This window comes from Hordeum vulgare, chromosome 4H, assembly GCF_904849725.1.
Source record: "Hordeum vulgare subsp. vulgare chromosome 4H, MorexV3_pseudomolecules_assembly, whole genome shotgun sequence".
Lineage (NCBI taxonomy): Eukaryota > Viridiplantae > Streptophyta > Magnoliopsida > Poales > Poaceae > Hordeum > Hordeum vulgare.
Genome location: NC_058521.1, coordinates 441,180,316 through 441,202,289, shown reverse-complemented (window position 1 = coordinate 441,202,289; position 21,974 = coordinate 441,180,316).

The window sequence follows — 21,974 nt, the reverse complement described above, 5'->3', positions numbered from 1 at the left end:
CTTGAGATAGATCTGCGATCTCATTGGCATAATCAAGCCCATGACCTTCCATTGTGTCATTGGTGGCCTCATGCTCCTCGAGATGAGCTTCCAACTCCTCAATGTATTTCTTGTCCTCAATGGCAATAGACATGATTTCCATGATGTTGGAACAAGCAAGTTTATTCTTATAAAGAGATTATAAAATCATTTCACCCTTAACTTTTAAGGATGCTATATTATCACTCTCTTCATCATCATCATCATCCTCCTCCTCCTCCTCATCATCATCATCATCAAGAGATATATTGGAATTCAAGGTAGGAGATACCTTAGAAGCCTTAGCCATAAGGCAAAAGTGAGAAACAATAGATGATGATGCAGGATCCCTTGAAGCATCATTTGAGGCCACATATTGTCCCATGGAGTGATGGATTTCCTCTACATTGTTAGCACAACAACTCGAGGACAAAGATACATTTTTATCATGGCAACAAGATATAGAAAGCAAATCATCATAAGATTTAGTCAAGAAGTTTTTACATGATATGCAAGGATTATCAACACAAGCATGTAAAATATTTAGAGTGCTCGAAGTATTGAAGTCAAAAGATGAAGCATTGCAATAAGATAGTGAGGAAGGATCATCAACAATAAGCCCACTATCATCATTAGAATGATCACCACTACTCACCATATCATTACCTTGTGGCAATCCACATGTAGGTGAAGTAGAAGAAGTTGAGAAGTACACATGACCGGAGGTGGAGGGAGAACAATCATTCCTACAAATCTTGGGCACACCATATTTGTCTTGAATCTTTGTCCACAACTAATGAGCATCCAAGAATGGCATGAGTTGAAATATAACTACATTTCTCAAAGCATCAAAAGGCACATTAGAAGCTTGAGCATTGAGATAAGAGATTTTCTCATCCTCTAAAGATATGTTTTGAGAATCCTTTGGAGGAGAAAAACCCATATCTAAAATTCGCTCTAAATTTGGGTCCATGACCCTAAAGAGCTTAAGCATGCGAATTATCCAAACTTCAAAATTTGTGCCATTAAAACTAAGAGTGTCAAAGAATCCTAATCCCCTAGTCGACATCCTCACTCTCTAGGCGGTAAAACATAATAATTAATGACCTAGCTTTGATACCAATTGAAAGGACGTGGATCTCGCCTAGGAGGGGGTGAATATGCGCTTTAAAATATTTACGGTTTAGGCTTGAACAAATGCGGAATAAAACTAATGTTTAATTTGTGAAGCACAAAACCTAAAACAACTAGGCTCACCTATGTGCACCAACAACTTATGCTAAACAAGATAAACAGCTAAGTGATAGCAAGATATATGACGAGAAACAATATGGCTATCACAAAGTAAAGTGCATAAGTAAAAGGCTCGGGTAAGAGATAAACGAGTCACGCGGAGACGACGATGTATCACAAAGTTCACACCGTTGCGGATGCTCATCTCCGTTTGGAGTGGTGTGGAGGAACAATGCTCCCCAAGATGCCACTAAGGCCACCGTAATATCCTCACGCCCTCACGCAATGCAAGATGTTGTGATTCCACTAAAGGACCCTTGAGGGAGGTCACCGAACCAGTACAAACAAGGTCGGGGCAATCTCGACAACTTAATTGGAGGCTCCCAACAACACCACGAAGCTTCACCACAATGGTATATGGCTTCGAGGTGACCACGAATGCTCGAGGCAATCTCCACAACTTAATTGGAGACCCCGAGGTTTGCCCGGAGCTATACACCACAATGATGGAGCTCCAAGGCACCACCAAGCTTCTAGGACACCAAATCATCCACGAAGAACAATTTCTAGGGTATCAAGTATCAAAGGGTAATGAGCTTCTCAAACTTCACTTCCACGTATCACCATGGAGAACTCAAACCTATGCAACAAACGCAATAGCAAGGGTACGCAGAGTGCCCAAGTACTTCACTCCCAAATCCCACCACAACAACTAATGAAATGGTGGAAAATGAGAGGAAGAACAAATAAGAACACCAAGAACTCCAAGAACTATATCCAAGGGGTTCCCCTCACATAGAGGAGAAAGTGATTGGTAGAAATGTGGATCTGAATCTCCTATCTCTTTTCCCTCAAAGAGGAGCAAGAATCATTGGAGGGATTGAGAGTTAGCAAGCTCTAGGAAGGTCACCAATGGGGGGCAAAAACAAACTCAAGAGATGGGGAACCATTGGGGAAGAAGACCCCATTAAATAGGTCCCCACAAATCTGCCTGTTATGTGCAGAAATACATACGGGCGGTACAACCGGTGATGCGGGCGGTACAACCGGTTTATGTAATATAGCGGTACAACCGCCCAACCACCGCCCAAGAACCGCACCAAAACAGAACCTAGTCGAGTGGTACTACGGCACATGACCGTTACAACCTCCGGACCAATTTTGGAGCGGTACAACCGCTCCAAACACCGGTTGTACTGCTCAACCGGTAGAACCTCTATTTGGGGAGGTACAACCTCTCACTCAAAAATAGGTAAGACAAAAACAACCATAACTTTCGCATACGAGCTCTGAATTGAGCAAAGTCAAGCTTATTGGATAGCATACGACACGTACTATCCAAACAATGAATGTTTATAGCAAGAACAGGTAGTATAAAAATTCCGATGATATAGAGATGTAAAACCTTTATGAATGAAGAACCGACAAAACCTCAAACATCGAAAACATCATAGAAGATGCACATGAGATCCGTTATCGATGAACTCGAGCTTTTCATGAAGATGACCATAAGCTCTACAACTCACAAAGAGAATAACCAAACAAGAAACAAGAAAGATGATGCAAGGATGCAAATGGTTTGAGCTCTCAACGAACGATACGATCAAACTACTCACTTGAGAGCCCCCCTTGACAGTACGACAATCTATCCTAAAAGAGAAAATCCTATCAAAGGCAAACCTATACCTTGCAGCTAGTCCTCTCAGGCTAGATGATGATGATCTTGGTTTCCTCGAGATGGACCACCTTTCTTCATTACGTTGGTTTGATGAAGACTAGTTGATTGCTCCCCCATACTCACTATGGGTGATCCACTCTTCAACACATGTTCACAAGTCCATTGCCACCACAATGGATGGAAAGCTTCAAGCATGATATCTTCGTGATGCTCCACTTGAACTTGCACACCTCAATCTTGATGACGATCACCACCTAATGTCATCCTTCGTAGGTTGAATGAGATCTTCATCTTGACGCAAACCCATGGAAACACACCTAACTCCACATATATATAACTCTCACGAAGACCATGGGTTAGTACACAAAAGCGTTATGGACAATGCTTACCATACCATGGGATCACTTGACCCCTCTCGGTACATCTTGTACGCCTTGTGTGTTGGTCATCTTGATTTACTCTTTGCTTAGTCTTGATCAACCTTGTGTCTTTATGACCATTCTTTAGATAATACCTTGAATACCACCTTGGTCATCATATAAATCCTTCAAATACAACATACGGAGAAATATGCTCCAATGCACATATGGACTTCAAGAAGTGCCTATGGACAAATCCTTCAAATATAACTTAAGGCAACCATTAGTCCATAGGGATTGTCATAAATTAACAAAACAACATACGGAGAAATATGCTCTAACGCACATGACACGGGCCCTTTTTTAATTTGAGCCTTTAGCAATCGGTTCTTCTCAAGTACACTAGCTAGGTATCCACTAGGGTTAGTAGCACAGGCATGAAAATTTATCATAGGAGAGGAGTAAACTTTGCCAAGAGTGTTAAGATATGTAAGCTTGAGTTAGTTGAATTTGTTTGTAAGAATGTCGAGCTCCTCTTCCTTTGTCTTGAGAGACAAATGTAAAAGCTCACAATCCTTAGAAAGAGTGGCATGAGACTCTTCAAGCTTACACTTTTCATTTTTAACACTTCATAAGCGCTTTTAGTCTTTGTCAAAGAGGAAAGTTCTTTAGTGTGCTTATCAATGTTTGCACCTATTTTTAAACACAATTCGTCATTACGTGCTTCCTCATATACGATTTTTTGCTCAAGGATTTCACATTTCTCATTTTCCTCGGTAACGAAGGTTTCGAGTTCCTTAATGGAGGTGGTGTGCTTACTCACCATCTCCATAAGCATACAAAACGTAATGAGTTTCTTTCCTTTGAGAGAGCACATGACTTTCTTCATTTTAGCAAACATAGCATCACTTACTTCATATTCATGATCATGATCCTCTGCATAAAGATATTCATCACTAGATGTGGTAGAGGAAAATAGAGGAGGGTTAGGTTGTGGAGTTACCTTCACATTGTCCGAAGATGTTTGTACATCATCATCTTCTACCACTCAATTTGCCATGAGACATTTGTTTGCATTATCTTTGCAGTCTTTCATGTAGTTGTATGTGACAACATCACCACTTTTGTTGACAAGTCTCAATGTGGTTTGAGTGTCCTGGGCTACGCCCGCAAGACCCCCAACATCATTGGGGTCGGATTCATCTTGAGAATCCATTCCCTTCCCAACTATCATCCTGAACTTGGAGTTTAATGGGTTGGGAAACTTCTTCTTTACAAAAGTCTTCACAAATCTTGGTTTGTCTTCTCTCTTTTCATAGGGACACTCATTTGAGAAGTGGGTGGTTTCTTCATAATTGTAAATCCTTATTTTCTTCTTTTGGAATCTTCCCTTGAATTTTCCCACACTAAACTTCTTCACAAAGAGGGCCATGTATTCATATGAGAGCCCATCATCTGAGTCATCTTCATAACATTCTTCTTCTTCTTCTTCTTATTCTTCTTCTTCACTAACATCATCATCCCTCACATGCTTGGCCTTCAAGGCAAGATTTGTCTTGGGTGATAAGGAGCCATGCATGGCAAGATGTCTTGTAGCACTAACCTTTGATTCTTCAAATAATTGGAAGGTTGAAATGACATCATCGGGAGATATGTCCTTAAAACCATGCTCTCTCATTATGTCCCATACCATTTGATGGTGATATGGAGCAAGAGAATTTAGTAGTTTATCCACAAGAAAATGTTTGGTCGAGTTTAATCCATCTTGGCTCTTGTCACAATCATATGATTCTATGTCGGCAACAAGTGTCATCAATCTCTCAAGAAGATGCTTGGGGTTCCCACCTTTCTCCACGCAGAAATATCCTAATGTACCTTTTGCAATCTCACATTGTGCAAGATGAAGAGATGATGTTCCCGTCTTGGTCATCACAATGATATTTGAAATTTCTTTTGCATTTGATAGGTGAATGTAGGGATATTTGTGCTTGTCATACATACCCTTTCTTATGAGCATGATCATGGTGTCATTGAGGTGCTTGTCATATACTTCGCCCGGTGTGAGATTCTTGGGGTTCATGGGGTTGTAACCTTTATCCAAGATCTCCATCATCTCATCATTGCCAAACCTAAGATGATCCTGCATACTAACTCTCCACAAAGAAAAATCGACAGTGTCATCAAGTAAAGGAGGGTTTTCCCCAACATTATACATAGGCTTCTCCACTCTAGGTCTTGCATATAGCCATGGACACCGGTGTTGTTATCAACTTGAGGTTGTTGGCCCAAATTAGGGAGAGATGAATTTCGTTGTTTTATCACACCAATTGGGTTCTCGAGTGGTGGAGTTTTTGCACCTAATGCATCCAACCTCATTTTGACCAAGGCCTCAATGGAAGCATCATTTTCCTCTTTCTACTTAGCAAGGGCCCATTCAAGATCCTCAGAAGTGAGGATCTCCTTTCATCCATAGATGAAGACCCTTGATACGTCTCCATCGTATCTACTTTTCCAAACTCTTTTGCCCTTGTTTTGGACTCTAATTTGCATGATTTGAATGGAACTAACCCGGACTGACGTTGTTTTTAGCAAAATTGCCATGGTGTTGTTTTTGCGTAGAAATAAAAGTTCTAGGAAAGACCTGGAAATTTATGAGGATTTTTTGTGGAATATATAAAAAATACTGGCGCAAGAATTACTTGGAGGGACGGAGCAAGGAGCCCACAAGCCCAGGAGGCGCGGGCCCCCCCTGGCCGCGCCTGGCAGGCTTGTGAGGCCCTCGTGGCTCCGCTGCCTCCAACTCTAGCTCTATATAGTCTCTTTTGCCCAGAAAAAATTAAGAGAGAAGAGTTCATCGCGTTTTACGACACGGAGCTGCCGCCACCACCTGTTCCTCCTCTGGAGGGCAGATCTGGAGTCCATTCTGGGCTCCGGAGAGAGGAAATCATCACCGTCGTCATCATCAATCATCCTTCATTGCCAATTCCATGATACTCTTCACCGTTCGTGAGTAATCTCATCGTAGGCTTGCTGGACAGTGATGGGTTGGATGAGATCTATCATGTAATTGAGTTAGTTTTGATGGGGTTTGATCCCTAGTATCCACTATGTTCTAAGATTGATGTTGCTACTACTTTGCTATGCTTAATGCTTGTCACTAGGGCCCGAGTGCCATGATTTCAGATCTGAACCTATTATGTTTTCATCAATATATGTGTTGTTGATCCTATCTTGCAAATTGTAGTCACCTACTATGTGTTATGACCCGGCAACCCCGGAGTGACAATAGCCGGAACCACTCCCGGAGATGACCATAGTATGAGGAGTTCATGTATTCACTAAGTGCTAATGCTTTGTTCCGGTTCTCTATTCAAATGAGACATTAATATCCCTTAGTTTCCATTAGGACCCCGTTACCACGGGAGGGATGGACAATAGGTGTCATCCAAGTTCTTTTCCATAAGCATGTATGACTATATACGGAATACATGCCTACATTACATTGACAAACTGGAGCTAGTTACAAATCACCCTATATTATAACTAATACATGATGAATGTCATCCGACATAATTATCCATCACCGATCCAATGCCTACGAGTCTTTTCCTAATGCCACTACTGCTACTGTTACCGTTGCTACCATTGCTAACACACTACTTTGCTACTGAAACTTTGCTGCAGATACTAAGTCTTTCAGGTCTGGTTGAATTGACAACTCAACTGCTAATACTCGAGAATATTCTTTGACTTCCCCTTGTGTCGAATCAACAAATTTGGGTTGAATACTCTACCCTCGAAAACTGTTGCGATCCCCTATACTTGTGGGTTATCAAGTCTATTTTATGGCGCCGTTGCCGGGGAGGCATAGCTTTATTCTCTCAGTCACTTGGGATTTACGTCTGTTGATCACTATGAGGAATCCGAGAGATCCAAAAACTAAAGTCTTGCCCTCAACTACGAGGACAGGTAAGGAACTGCCATCTAGCTCTGCACTTGATTCACCTTCAGTTATGAGTAAGTTTGTGACACCACCACCTACTAGAAATTCGGATGTGTCGCGTGTGCTTTATGATGCTACTTCTAGTATCCATGATGCTTATGATGATGCTTTGGTTGATACTGCTTTGCCACTGGGTGCATTCCTTGATGCACAAATTGCTAGAGTTGCTGTTGGATGTGATGATACTTCTGAAACTGCTGAAATTATTGAAGTAGAACCTGCTATTTCACCTGTTAGAACTAGCTCTCCTAGATATGAATTAACTAATATACCTGAGGGTTATGTTATGGAGGGAGACGTAGCTGAGGACTTTCTTGCTTGTAAGGATAGCTATGATCTTGAGAATTTATTGCGCAAGTGGAAAGAAAAATCTCTGAATGCTAGGATGAAATACGATCCTAGGTTTGCTACTTCGCCCATTTTTGTTACTGATAAGGATTATGAATTCTCTGTCGATCCTGAGTTAATCACTTTGGTCGAATCTGATCCTTTTCATGGTTATGAGTCTGAAACGGTTGTAGCACATCTTACTAAGTTGCACGATATATCCACCCTATTCACGAGTGAGGAAAAGATCCGCCACTACTATATCCTTAAGTTGTTTCCTTTCTCGCTAAAGGGTGACGCTAAGACTTGGTTTACTTCTCTTGCTCCTGGTTGTGTGCGTAGTCCCCAGGATATGATCTACTACTTCTCTGAGAAATATTTTCCTGCCCTTCAGAAACAAGCTGCCTTGCAGGATATATATAACTTTGTGCAAGTTGAAGAAGAGAGTCTCCCACAAGCTTGGGGGAGGCTTTTCCAGTTACTGAATGCTTTGCCTGATCACCCTCTTGAGAAAAATAAAATACTTGATATCTTTAATAATGGACTAACTGATGCTTCTTGGGACCACCTAGATAGTTGTGCTAGTTGTGTTTCCAGGGAACGAACTGTGGAACAAGCTGAGATTCTATTGAATAATATCTTGAGCAATGATAATGCTTGGACTATTCCCGAACCACCTCCGAAGCCAATTCCGAAGAAAAGGGGTATCTATTCCTCAGTCCTGAAGATATGCAAGAAGCCAAGAAATCTATGCAAGAGAAAGGTATCAAATCTGAAGATGTCAAGAATCTACCACCTATCGAAGAAATACATGGTATTGATAACCCGACACAGGTAGTAGAGGTAAATTCTCTTCGTAGATTCAATGAGAGTGATATTCCTTTTGATAAACCTGCTAGCTTATGCTTAGATGAATTTGATAAATTTGTTGCCAAACAACAAAGTTTCAATGATTATGTTAGCAGACAATTGAGGCAAAATGCTCGTATGATTGATCATATAAGTGCTTGTGTGGATAGAAATGTCAATGATCTTAAGCTTTTGAGTAAACATGCCTCTATGGTCACTACTCAAGCAGAAAAAGTACTTAAGGCTCAAAATGACTTGCTCAATGAGTTGAATGACAAGTCTGTTAGAGTTATCACTAGAGGTGGTAGAATGACTCGGGAACCTTTGTATCCCGAGGGCCATCCTAAGATAATTGAACAAGATTCTCAAGGAGTTAGCACTGAGGCACCTAGTCATCCTAGTAATAGGAAGAAAAGGAAAGATGATAGGAACTTGCATGCTAGCAAACCTGCTGCCGTTACACCTGAGAATCCAAATGATATCTCTGTTTCTGATGCCGAAACACAATCTGGTGATGAACATGAGCCTAGTGATAATATCTATAGTGGTGTTCATGATGATGCTCAACCTAGTAATGATAAGGATGTGGAGATTGAACGTGTTGATCTTGATAACCCACAACCTAAGAATAGGAGATATGATAAGAACGACTTCATTGCTAGGAAGCATGGTAAAGAAAGAGAACCATGGGTTCAGAAACCCATGCCCTTTCCTCCCAAACCATCCAAGAAAAAGGATGATGAGGATTTTGAGCGCTTTGTTGAAATGATTAGACCTGTCTTTCTGCAAATGCGTTTGATAGATATGCTCAAAATGTCTCCTTATGCTAAGTACATGAAAGATATTGTGACCAATAAAAGGAGGATACCTGAGGTTGAGATTTCCGCCATGCTTGCTAATTACACCTTCAAGGGTGGAACTCCTAAGAAACTAGGTGATCCCGGAGTGCCCACTATACCTTGCTCCATTAAAGGAAACTATGTTAGAACTGCTTTATGCGACCTTGGAGCCGGTGTTATTGTTATGCCTCTCTCTCTTTATCATAGACATGAATTGGATAAGTTGACACCCACTGAAATGTCTTTGCAAATGGCCGACAAATCAACTACTTTCTCTATCGGCATTTGCGAGGATGTGCCTGTTGTGGTTGCTAACGTTACTATCTTAACAGACTTTGTTATTATGGATATTCCCAAGGATGATGCCATGGCGGTCATCCTTGGAAGACCCTTTTTAAACACTGCAGGGGCTGTTATTGATTGCAACAAAGGCAATGCCACTTTCCATGTCAATGGTCATGAGCATACGGTGCACTTTCCGAAGAAACAATATCGAGTACATTGCATCAATGCTATTGAAAAACTTCATCAATTCTTATTGGAAGCTTTGAATGCCCTATACCTACTGTCAAGATGAAGTATGATTTACTTGTTGGGGATATGCACATCCCATTGAGGTCACCTAGTGATTATTCGAAAATTCTCTAGTTTCATGTGATTCGAAAAAAGTTTGTTAAGGAGACTTGATCAACCTCATTGACGGATTTCCTTTGATGACCATGAGATGGATGAATCTAAGAGTCACAACCTTCTATTCCGAACTTTTATTTTCTGTTGTTTATAAGAAAAATAATAAATTTAGCTTTATTTTCCTGTTTTCTGCCTTTTGCGTCCCAAAAATAGAAGTTCTTCAAATGCCCTAAAAATCAAGTATGATTTTTTCTGGAATTTTTGAAAAATTCTGAGATAGAGAGCTAGTCAGGGGGATGCACCAGTGGGCCACAAGCCCATGAGGCGCAGGCAACCCCCCTGGCCGCGCCTGGCAGGCTTGTGGGCCCCACGTGGGCCCCTCCACTTATTCTAGCTCCCATCTCCTTCTTCTACCTCCACAAAAAATCATTCCACAGCTCAAACCCGTGCTCTTGCTCTTCTTGCTGCGTTTTTCGATCTCCTTGTGCAAAGCCCCATTCACCAAACTGTTTTGGGGGAATTGTTCCTTGGTATGTGACTCCTCCATTGGTCCAATTAGTTTTTGCTCTAGTGCTTTATTTGTTGCGTATTATTGCTGCCTTGGTGACCCTGTTCTTGAGCTTTGCACGTTAATTTTAGTTGGTGCCAAGTAGTTTTGATGCATGATATGGCCTCTAGGCACTTGTAGGAGTAGTTGCTTTGAGTTTTGTTGAGCCTTGTTCATTTTTCTTTTGAGTCACTAAAAATTTCAGAAAAAGAAGTTGTTCAGGAAAAACTATCATGGTGGTTCTTCAAGCAAGAGGGGTCCCCGTCTCACGATTCGGGAGCCCGATCCTTATCAACCGAGGAACGCATAGGTACAACCATGTGAATCGCCTTCTGATGAATTCAGGATTGATGCAGGTTTCAAACACGAGTTTAATACATTTTTCACAACGCCGGGCTCGAAGAATTCATCTCCAATAAATGTGAACATTATACTACTCTCACTGCCTCTTTTGTTCGTAGATTTAAATTTCCAGTTGGCCGTGACACTTCCATATGGTTTGATCTCTATGACAAATCGTATACCATGGATTTAGAGGATTTCAATAGAATTTGCAAGATACCTGATTGGTATAGTCTTAATGATCCTCCTAAGTCTTCAATTAGAGATTTTTCTCTAGTATAACTGTTGGAGAAACTAGAGATATTACGCGGGCTACCATGGGAGCATTCATTTTCCTGCCTTGCATTACTTTGCCCTCTTCATAGGTAGATGCATTAACGGCAAGATTGAGCATTGTCACCTCTGCGCACCTGACCTTAGTATTCTTAAGAGCGCAGTAACGGGTGATAGAAGTTTCAACATGGGAGCTATAATCGCGAGGAGGATAAATAATAATGCTAATGAAGGGGATTTATTTGGTGGGATCTATGCCACTTGCATAGCAAATTTTCTTGGAGTACCCATCCGCGGAGGAGATCCCCCACTACATACAACTTTCCTTGATCGCGCCGCTGTGACACGTTATCAGTTCCTTGAGAGGGATAATGAATCCCTCCTATACCAGTTAATATTTAACCGACAATGTGTTTTCCATATTACGCTTCCTGCTCCTGCCTTCTTTGACTTTCGGGTAAAACATAGATATTACATGACCAGAGGAGAGGCAGAGGAGTATGAGAGGGAGGCGAAGGCTGCTCGCCTCCGTGAGACAGCTATTCAGGCGGTAGCTGCCGCATTCCCGTACAACCCCCATTATGATTTTGGATATCGCCCGGACCAGCCGCCGTGGGAGTAGACCAACTTAGGCCAAAAGCCTAAGCTTGGGGGAGTACGTGTTTCTCACCGACTTTATATTCTTGCTCACACTTTGACTTTGATAGCCGGTGTTCACACCTTGCCACTCTATGATCCATGCTAGTTTATTTCTTTTTCTCGCTTTCTTCTCGTGTGTTTGTCTAGTTTGAGAAAAACAAAAAAAATAGTTGTAAGTTCACTCTCCAGCTTGCTTAGTGGTTTAAAAGAAAACCCCAAAAGATTTCTCGTTCTTCTATTGCTTGTTGGGAGCTTTCCCGTGTAAATAGTTTTCTTTGTCTTTGGGTCAAGGTAGAAGACCATGGTTACAATGTTTAGTGGCTCTCGTATGCATTATTGTTTATCTGTCAAAGAGCCATATTACTTTGTATTCTCCTCTGTGTTTGCTTGCAGATTCCAGCTTAGTCCAATGCACGAACACTCTCATTATTATTCACATCATTCGGTCGTGCGAGTGAAAGGCAATAATGACGATATATGATGAAGTGACTGAGCCTGGAAAAGCTGGCACGAACTCAATCTATTTTGTTTTTGTAAATATGACTAGCTCATCGTTCCTAATTCAGCTTTGTTATGAGAGAAACATGTTTGCAATGACAACTTAGAGATCATAGTTTTTGTTGTCATGCTTAATTAGCTAGGAGCTTATAATGGTTTGTCTTGGATGCCAACATGAATTTCAAGATGATTATGATGTAGTATGATAGGATGGTATCCTCCTTTGAATAATGCAAGTGGCTTGACTTGGCGCATGTTTACGCATGTAGTTGAAACAAAATCAACATAGCCTCTATGATATTCATGTTTATGGTGATTTATATCCTACTCATGCTTGCACTCAATGTTGGTTAATTTCAATGCATATTGATGACTGTTGTCGCTCTCTAGTTGGTCGCTTCCCAGTCTTTTGCTAGGTTTCACTTGTACTAAGCGGGAATACTGCTTGTGCATCCAATTCCATAAACCCAAAGTTGTTCCATATGAGTCCACCATACCTACCTATATGCGGTATCTACCTGCCGTTCCAAGTAAATTTGCATGTGCCACTCTCTAAATCTTCAAGAAATAATCTGTTTTGTATGCCCGAACTGCTCATGTGGCGACAAGGGGCGGTCAGTATCTTCCATGCTAGGCGTGTTATCCTCGATATGTGTTTATTCACTATCACTCACGAGAAAGGGGCCGGTAATCGGAATGCCCAGTTCCATGCTCAAATCGAAAAGATAATTGCAAACAAAACTCCCCCTGGATTGTTGTTGGTATGGACGGCACCCGATGATTCGGCTAGTCGTGGAGTGTGATTGATCTGTGGTGGGGGAGTTAAAACTTTACTTTTCTGTTTGGGAACCGCCTATAATATGTGTAGCATGGAAGATGGTGAAAACTCTTGGTCATCGTGTTGACAATGAAAGCATGCCACCCAAAATTATTTATCTCTGTCTTCAAAGCTTGAGCTCTGGCACCTCTTCAAATCAATGCTTCCCTCTGCGAAGGGCCTATCTATTTATGTTTCTGTTGAGTCATCCTCTCCTTATAAAAGCACCAATTAGAGCGCAGCTCCGTCATTTTTATGCTTTGCTATTAATTGTTATTGAGTATGACTGTAACTGGATCTTCTTTGCCATGAATTACAATGTTCAGTCAGCCCTTGGTATTTGAAGGTGCTCTGCATTTAAGTTTTGCGGTCTCAGAAAGAGCTAGCGAGATACCATCGATTCATATTGCTTCATGATTGTTTTGATTGAAGTATTGACATTTGAAACTTATTATTATTGCTCGCTAGTTGATTTTCCCACTGATATGAGTCTACCATGAGACCTAAATGTCATTGCTTATGTGGTTAGCTTATGATCTTCCTGAAAATCTGAATATGAGTTAGACATAATTGCAACAACAAGATCAAACAGACTTCATAAAAGTTTTTCTTTTGTCTCTTTTAGTTTGTCAACTGAATTGCTTGAGGACAAGCAATGCTTTAAGCTTGGGGGAGTTGATACGTCTCCATCGTATCTACTTTTCCAAACTCTTTTGCCCTTGTTTTGGACTCTAATTTGCATGATTTGAATGGAACTAACTCAGACTCACGCTGTTTTTAGCAGAATTGCCATGGTGTTGTTTTTGCTCAGAAATAAAAGTTCTCGGAATGACCTGGAAATTTAAGAGGAATTTTTGTGGAATATATAAAAAATACTGGTGCAAGAATTACCTGGAGGGACAGTGCTAGGAGCCCACAAGCCCAGGAGGCGCGGGCCCCCCTGGCGCCGCCTGGCAGGCTTGTGAGGCCCTCGTGGCTCCGCCGCCTCCAACTCCAGCTCTATATAGTCTCTTTCGCAAAAGAAATTAAGAGAGAAGAGTTCATAGCGTTTTACGAAATGGAGCCGCCACCACCACTTCTTCTTGCTCTGGAGGGCAGATCTGGAGTCCGTTCTCGGCTCCGGAGAGGGGAAATCATCGCCGTCGTCATCATCAACCATCCTTCATCGCCAATTCCATGATGCTCTTCACCGTTCGTGAGTAATCTCATCGTAGGCTTGCGGGACGGTGATGGGTTGGATGAGATCTATCATGTAATCGAGTTATTTTTGATGGGGTTTGATCCCTAGTATCCACTATGTTCTAAGATTGATGTTGCTACTACTTTGCTATGCTTAATGCTTGTCACTAGGGCCCGAGTGACATGGTTTCAGATCTGAACCTAGTATGTTTTCATCAATATATGTGTGTTCTTGATCTTATCTTGCAAGTTGTAGTCACCTACTATGTGTTATGACCCGGCAACCCTGGAGTGACAATAGCCAGAACCACTCCCGGAGATGACCATAGTATGAGGAGTTCATGTATTCACTAAGTGCTAATGCTTTGTTCCGGTTCTCTATTAAAAGGAGACCTTAATATCCCTTAGTTTCCATTAGGACCCCACGGCCACGGAAGGGATGGACAATAGATGTCATGCAAGTTCTTTTCCATAAGCACGTATGACTATATACGGAATACATGCCTACATTACATTAACGAACTGGAGCTAGTTACAAATCACCCCATGTTATAACTGATACATGATGAATGTCATCCGACATAATTATCCATCACCGATCCAAAGCCTACGAGCCTTTTCCTGCTGTCCCTACTGCTACTGTTACCGTTGCTACCATTGCTATCACACTACTTTGCTACTGAAACTTTGCTGCAGATACTAAGTCTTTCAGGTGTGGTTGAATTGACAACTCAACTTCTAATACTCGAGAATATTCTTTGACTTCCCCTTGTGTCGAATCAACAAATTTGGGGTGAATACTCTACCCTCGAAAACTATTGCGATCCCCTGTACTTGTGGGTTATCAACCCTCACTCAAGAGGAAGTGCAAACAGAGGGTTCCCATCCTTATCCATCTCACTCTAGGGCGGTTAAGCCACACGATTAGAGCATGAGGGTGTGATACCAATTGAAAAGAATCGAGGTTGACCTAGAAGGGTGAATAGGTACAATTACGAATTTTAGTTGTTACTTGGATTTTAGGCAATATGTGGAATATGAACTTTTAGCCTAACAATTGCACCGGTGATAAGGTGGCATATATGATATACAAGCTAAGCACCTAACTAGATAAACAAACCTTAATATGGAAACAAGTTAAATAGGTAAGGCGAGAAGTAATCACAAGTACGGAGCTAGGGTTAGGAATAACCGCAACTCCAAGAGACCATGATGTATCTCGGTGTTCACTTCCTTAAGGGGAAGCTAGATCACCATCTAGAGAGGTGGATGTTACCACGAAAGCACACCAACGCCACGAAGGATCACCCTATTCTCTCCTTGCGACAACACCACGAAGGCGTTTCTCAACCACCAGTGGTAGGCCTTGAGGTGGCCTCCAAACCCTCACAAACTTGCCGGGGGAATCAATATGGTTTGATTCCTCTCCCAAGGACTCCTACCGACTATGAGTCTCCAATCTCCAAGAGTAACAAGATCAAGGGAACCGCTCAAGACTTGCTCAAATCACGAATTGCTATGGTTGAGGGAGGAGAGAGGGACGATCTATCTTTTGATTGGAACAACACTCAAGAATCCTCACAAAAGCTCTTGGGATATGGGATTTGGTGAGGAGGGGAGAGAGTGAGGGAGAAAGGTGTTCTTGGAATCTTTCTAGTGTGTTGGACAACCCCCATCCGAGATGGGAAGAGGGTATATATAGTAGTAGTGTAAAAATGGCCATTGGTAGTCACTTATGATGCGTACTTGTCGGACGTCCTATAGGCTCCGGTCTTCCGAAGCAAAAGGAAGGGCGGACGTCCGACCACTCGAGAGAGAAGGTTAGTGCAGCAGAGGGAGGTTTCAGCATAGTGTTCGGACGACCGAAGTGCATCGGCCGTCCAGCGCACGGCCGTCTAAAAGGTCCAGATGTCCGATAGTTTGGTTTTGTTGGGACGACATCGGATCTCCAGCCACATACGAACGTCCGGAGGCCAATAGACTGGAAGGACTAGAAATCCGAGGATTCAACGCTGGTGAGGAAGCAGTGGACCTCCGGGGGGCGTCAGACATCCAAGAGGTGTGAAGCTTCAGTCGTATGGAGACGTCGGACGTCCGAGCCATCATAGACCAAAACAATTTAGCCAAGACAGAAACTCAACCATCGGGTTTTTCTTAGATTTTTGAGCAAGTCTATCACGAGAATGAGTGATCCCCTCTTAATAGTGCGGGCTATCTATACTCAAGAGTAAACCCAAAATATATAGAGCTTTTTGTCTTGTTTCTCTGTACTTGAGTATCGTGAAAACGTCAGTTATGATCCACACAAATAATCTCATGGGAACTAACGTGAAACGCACTTGACAAAGGTGATTAGTTACCTTTGTGTATGTTGTCAACAACATAAAAGTAAGGTCATGATTGCACTTTTACTTTGTTATTAGTGTTCTTAGGTTTAACTTCTGGAACAAAAGTAGACAAGAGTAATCATCTGGCTAGATAAGAAAAACTCTTCTTTTTAAGATCATCATTGATTGCTTTTATAAACTCATGCTCTTTCTCTAAATTTAGCTTCTCGAAGCGTAGCTTATCATGAGTTCTTGCAAGCTCTCTATGATCTTATAGAGTAGTTTCATGAGCTAACTTAAGAGTGTTTAATACTTTAGTTAGTCGTTCAATCTCTTTCTTATCATCATCAATCGACTTCTCTTGACTAGCATGATTATATCAAGTTCATTTTCAATGTTTTCTCTAGTCTTATAAAAAAGAAAGCCGTCATCTCTTACAATATCATCCTCATCACTATCAAAGTCAAAATACTCGGGGTGTGATACCTTGGGGCCTTTTGCCATGAAGCAGCTTCCAATTCCTTCATTTGGTGAATCAAATATGTCGTAGGAGTTGGAGGAAATGAGTGCAAGACCGGCAACACCTTCATATTGACTATAGTCGGAGTTGGAGTGGTAGCTTCTCTCAGATCGGTTGTGGGACTCGGAGCCGGATACCCATTAACCAACATGAGCTTGACGTCTTCTTCTTGAGCCACTCGTGGTGTACTTGTCCTTCTTCTCTGATTCCTTACTTCTCCACGAGTGTCTTCGTTCATAACGATCTTTTCTACTCCTCTCTGTGCGAGGTGAATCATCTCTTGAGCTTCGTATTCTAGGCATCTCTACTCTTTGTTTGTGGGGAGCCGAGCACTCATTCGAATAGTGTCCGAGCTTTCCACAATTGTAGCAGTTTCGGTCATGACTAGATGAAGGCTTCTGTTCATATATTGAGCTTGAGCTTCTCTCTTTACCTCCACTCTTCTATATCTTGTTGAATTTTCTGACCATGAGGTTTATCCCTTCATTGGTAACAAGGTTGTCATTTGAAGTAGCAGGAGTATCACTTGAAGCTTTGCAAGCACCGCTTGACTTGTTGTGCAACTCAACTTTTTCCTTGAGTGACATTTCATGAGAGACAATCCTTACAATAACTTTTGTTGGCTTGAGATCCTTGTAGTTTGGTATCATCTTGATCAATGTGCACACGGTGTCGTATATTCCATCCAAGGCTCTAAGTTCTTCTTGATGATGAATTTGTGGGTCATCTCTTCGGTTCCTAAGCTCGCAATCTCATTTGTTATGAGAGCTAGCCTAAAGTACATCTCACCAACTCCTTCACCATCCTTCCTCTTGAACTTGCTCCAACTTAGATTCCCTGATGGATTCAGTACCTTCGTGCATATCAACCAAAGTATCCCAAATTTCCTTTGCATTCTCAAGGTGGCTAATTTTGTTGATTCTTTGGGGCACAAGCACTTGAACAAAATGTCACAGGCTTGATCATTGTATTGCAACATATTTAATTCTTCTGTTGTCGCATCACGATCTGGTTCCCTTCCATCACCGAAGAAATCACCTTGCACACCAACACGAAAAAAAACCCAAACGATAGGGTTATGACCAAAAATATGCATTTTCATCTTATGCTTCTAACTAGCAAAGTTTATACAATCAAAATATGGACCTCTATGGTGGTAATTTCCCTCACTAGATGCCATACCCTCTTAGGTTGTGAAACCAACGCAATGGATATCAAAGCTCTGATACCACTTGTAGGATCCGAAGTATGTTTAGAGGGGGTGATTAGACTACTTGACCAATTAAAAACTTAGCCTTATCCCAATTTTAGTTGTGGGCCAGTTTTAGCATATATGACTAGTCAAGTTCACCCTACACATGCAAATCTAAGAGTATTGCAGCGGAAAGTAAAGACATGCAAATGTAAGTAGAGGGTAGGGAAGGAAGATCAAATGCAAGAGCCACCCCATACCCTTACTCGTCAACGGGTACAACTTTTTCCCATACACTTTACCCGACACGGTAGACGGGTAACCGCGGGTAAAATTACCCATGTTTGCAAATCAACAAGTTGAACAATTTATAATCATAAACAACAATATATAATCATAGTTTACAAAAATTGATTATAACAACAACATATACTTATAAAAAACATCATATAGTCATAAACAACAACACATAGTCATACATTTTCATTTCACAAACTCTTGATATAGTGTAGATTGTAGAGATAATATTGATTTTACAAAGATTATATATGGGTACATGGGTATGTGGGTATGGGTTATATGATCCCATACCCGTACCCGCTCTACCCGATGGGTTCCGGATTTTCCTATTTATATACCCATTGCTAAATTTGTGCCCCATACCCTTACCCTAATAGGGTTTTTACCCGCAGGGTACGTGGGTAATGGGTACCCATTGCCATCCCTAGTGCTACCGTACGTCCATGTTAGTGGTGAAAGGATCGATATGGTTGGCTAGAGGGGGGGGGTGAATAGACAACGACCACTTTTTAATTAATCTTAGCAAGTTAAGGTAAACACTATACGGGTTCACAAATAATATGACAATGAGGTGAACCCTATAGAAGCTAACAACGAGAGCTATTAAGACTACTAAGATATAGTCACAAGCGAAAGCAAATACAAAGTAAAGGATAGAGATAACCACAAGTGGAACCGATGGAGACGAGGATGTGTTACCGAAGTTCCTTCCCTTTGACAGGAAGTACGTCTCCGTTGGAGCGGTGTGGAGGCACAATGCTCCCCAAAAAGCCACTAAGGCCACCGTATTCTCCTCACGCCCTCGCACGATGCAAGGTACCGTGATTCCACTATAGGTGCCCTTGAAGGCGGCGACCGAACCTTTACAAACAAGGTTGGGGCAACTCCACACAAAGCTTGGAGGCTCCCAACAAGACCACGAAGCTTCACCACAATGGAATATGGCTTCGAGGTGACCTCAACCGTCTAGGATGCTCAAACACCCAAGAGTAACAAGATCCGCAAGGGATAGGTGGGGGAATCAACTTTTCTCTCGGTGGAAGTGTGAATCAAGGCCTTCTCAACCAATCCCTAAAGAATCAACAAGTTTGATTGGCTAGGGAGAGAGATCGGGCACTTTTAAGCTTGTGGAGCAACAATGGAGCTTAGAGAGGTAAGAGATAGAGTTCCTTAGCTAGAAGAACCCTTTATATAGTGGGGGGAAAATTCAGACCGTTTTCCCACTCTCTGCCCGAGATCCAGCGGTACTACCGCTGGGAAGGAGCGGTACTACCGCTGTCTGGCGGTACTACCGCTGGGGCTTCCAGCGGTACTACCGCTGGAGCAGCGGTACTACCGCTGGCCCTTGGTAGTGTATAAACACTACTACCGCCGAGAAAGTCTTCGCAAAAGGGTCCGTCCACGAACTACCGCTAGGCAGGTGGAACAGGGCACCTGGAGCGGTACTACCGCTGACCAGGGGCGGTACTACCGCTGGCCAGCGGTACTACCGCTGAACAGGGGCGGTACTACCGCCAGCCAGCGGTACTACCGCTGGATACGGCGGTACTACCGCTGGTAGTCCAGCGGTACTACCGCTGGGACCAGCGGTACTACCGCTGGGGACCATTTTGCCGAGACGCAAAGAACAAACAGGCGAGGGCCACTCCAAGGAAAAAGGAAAGGGAGAAAATAGAGGTGTGCGTGTGCAAAGATAGATTCCACCCAAACCTTTCCACTACGGATCCCCTCTTAATAGTACGGCTTTCCTATGACTCAGATGAAGAGAATCTAGGATAGCGCCGTGCTTCCGTTCCCGAAGAGAGGAGTCGTGTCGTCTTGTGCCGTTGACGAATGTTGCCTGAAACCTTGACACACACGATTAGTCCTGTACGGTACTGTCATCAATCACCAAAATTACTTACGCATAAATTATGCCTCAACAATCTCCCCCTTTTTGGTGGATTGATGACAATACCGGATTTGCATGGAAAATAATATGAGAATAAAAAGGATGGAGATATATGACATATGACTCACAGCATATGATGGAAATAAATCTAAACTCACATAGGGTAGATCATGTCTCACATACGATAGCAAACAAAGCGAACCAAGTTCAAAGCAAATCAGCAAAGCAATGCAAAGTTCGAAAGAAATCAAATCCCTAGACTCTCTCCCCCTTTGGCACAAGACACCAAAAAGGGGCACACCTAATGTCACAGGTAGCTACTCCTCGTCCTCCGGATCACCAGACTCGTCGGTCCCCTCCTGGTCAGTCTCCTCCTCATCTTCCGCCTCATCACCCGACCACTGGTACCCCTGAGCCTGCATCCAGGTGGCCTCCGGCGTGATGTCGTCCTCTGAGCCACTGGAGATGTCCACATCCAAGGTCCTGAGAACACGCTTATGCCTCTGGCGGCTCTGCTTATCAGCCACGTGTGACTGATACTGACCCTTGGCCTGCATACAGAAGAGAGTCTTCATCTTGTCCTGCAACTTGATAGCCCAAGATGGCATGGCAGACGAGCGGGGCTGAGAGGCAGGTCCTCTACCAGCAGCGGTCTCTGTATCTGTGTCCATTTGCTGAGAGGAGGAAGATGGGTTGGTCCACTTATCCTTGATGCGCAGCTTGATTGGGTCATGCACAATATAGTCAGACTGTGCGTAGAGCACCTCACCCGGAAATGCCTGTTGCCACTTGTGGCAGATGTAAGCAAACAGGTAAGGCCCGTAGATAGGGACCTTACGGTTGATGATGCAGTTCCATAGTTCTGTGAACATCACATCTGCAATATCCAATTGAGAAGACTCCACAGACATAGCCTCCTCACATAGTAACAACATCCCAGCCAAGACGCCATGGACCTCATCGAAGTTACCACTCCGAGGGAAGAGGGTGTTCCGAAAGATGCGGTGCATAATGTCCAGGTGCTTGGGAAGCACCCCCTTCCTCAGATATAGTTGCTGCAGTCTGTCCTTTGCAAGGCCCTTATCAGCGGGGACTGGAGCGTGAGGACGCAGCCCAAGAGGGGTGTCAGCACCCTGAAAATCAATGTGCAAGAACTGCATGAACTCTGACCAGGAACCAGTCATCTTCTGTGACCCCGTCATCCAAATCATGGAGCGCTGTTCATCATGGGAGAAATGAACAGTGACGTAGAACTGAGCAACTGCCGTGGGATCAAAATCTGTCTTGAAGGTGATGATGTTTTTGAGCCCCATCTTGTCAATCAAAGCAAGAGCATCACCAAAGTAATCTGTATGCCGCTGAAGATGTGCCAAATCAATCCACTGGACAGAGACGTAGTTCTTCTTGAAGCTTCCAATGACATCTCGATATATCCTGCAATGGTCCTTAACCCAGACATTTTCAACTCCCTCGATCGTCTCCCTCTCCTGGAGATAGTGGTTCTTGGTGCGAA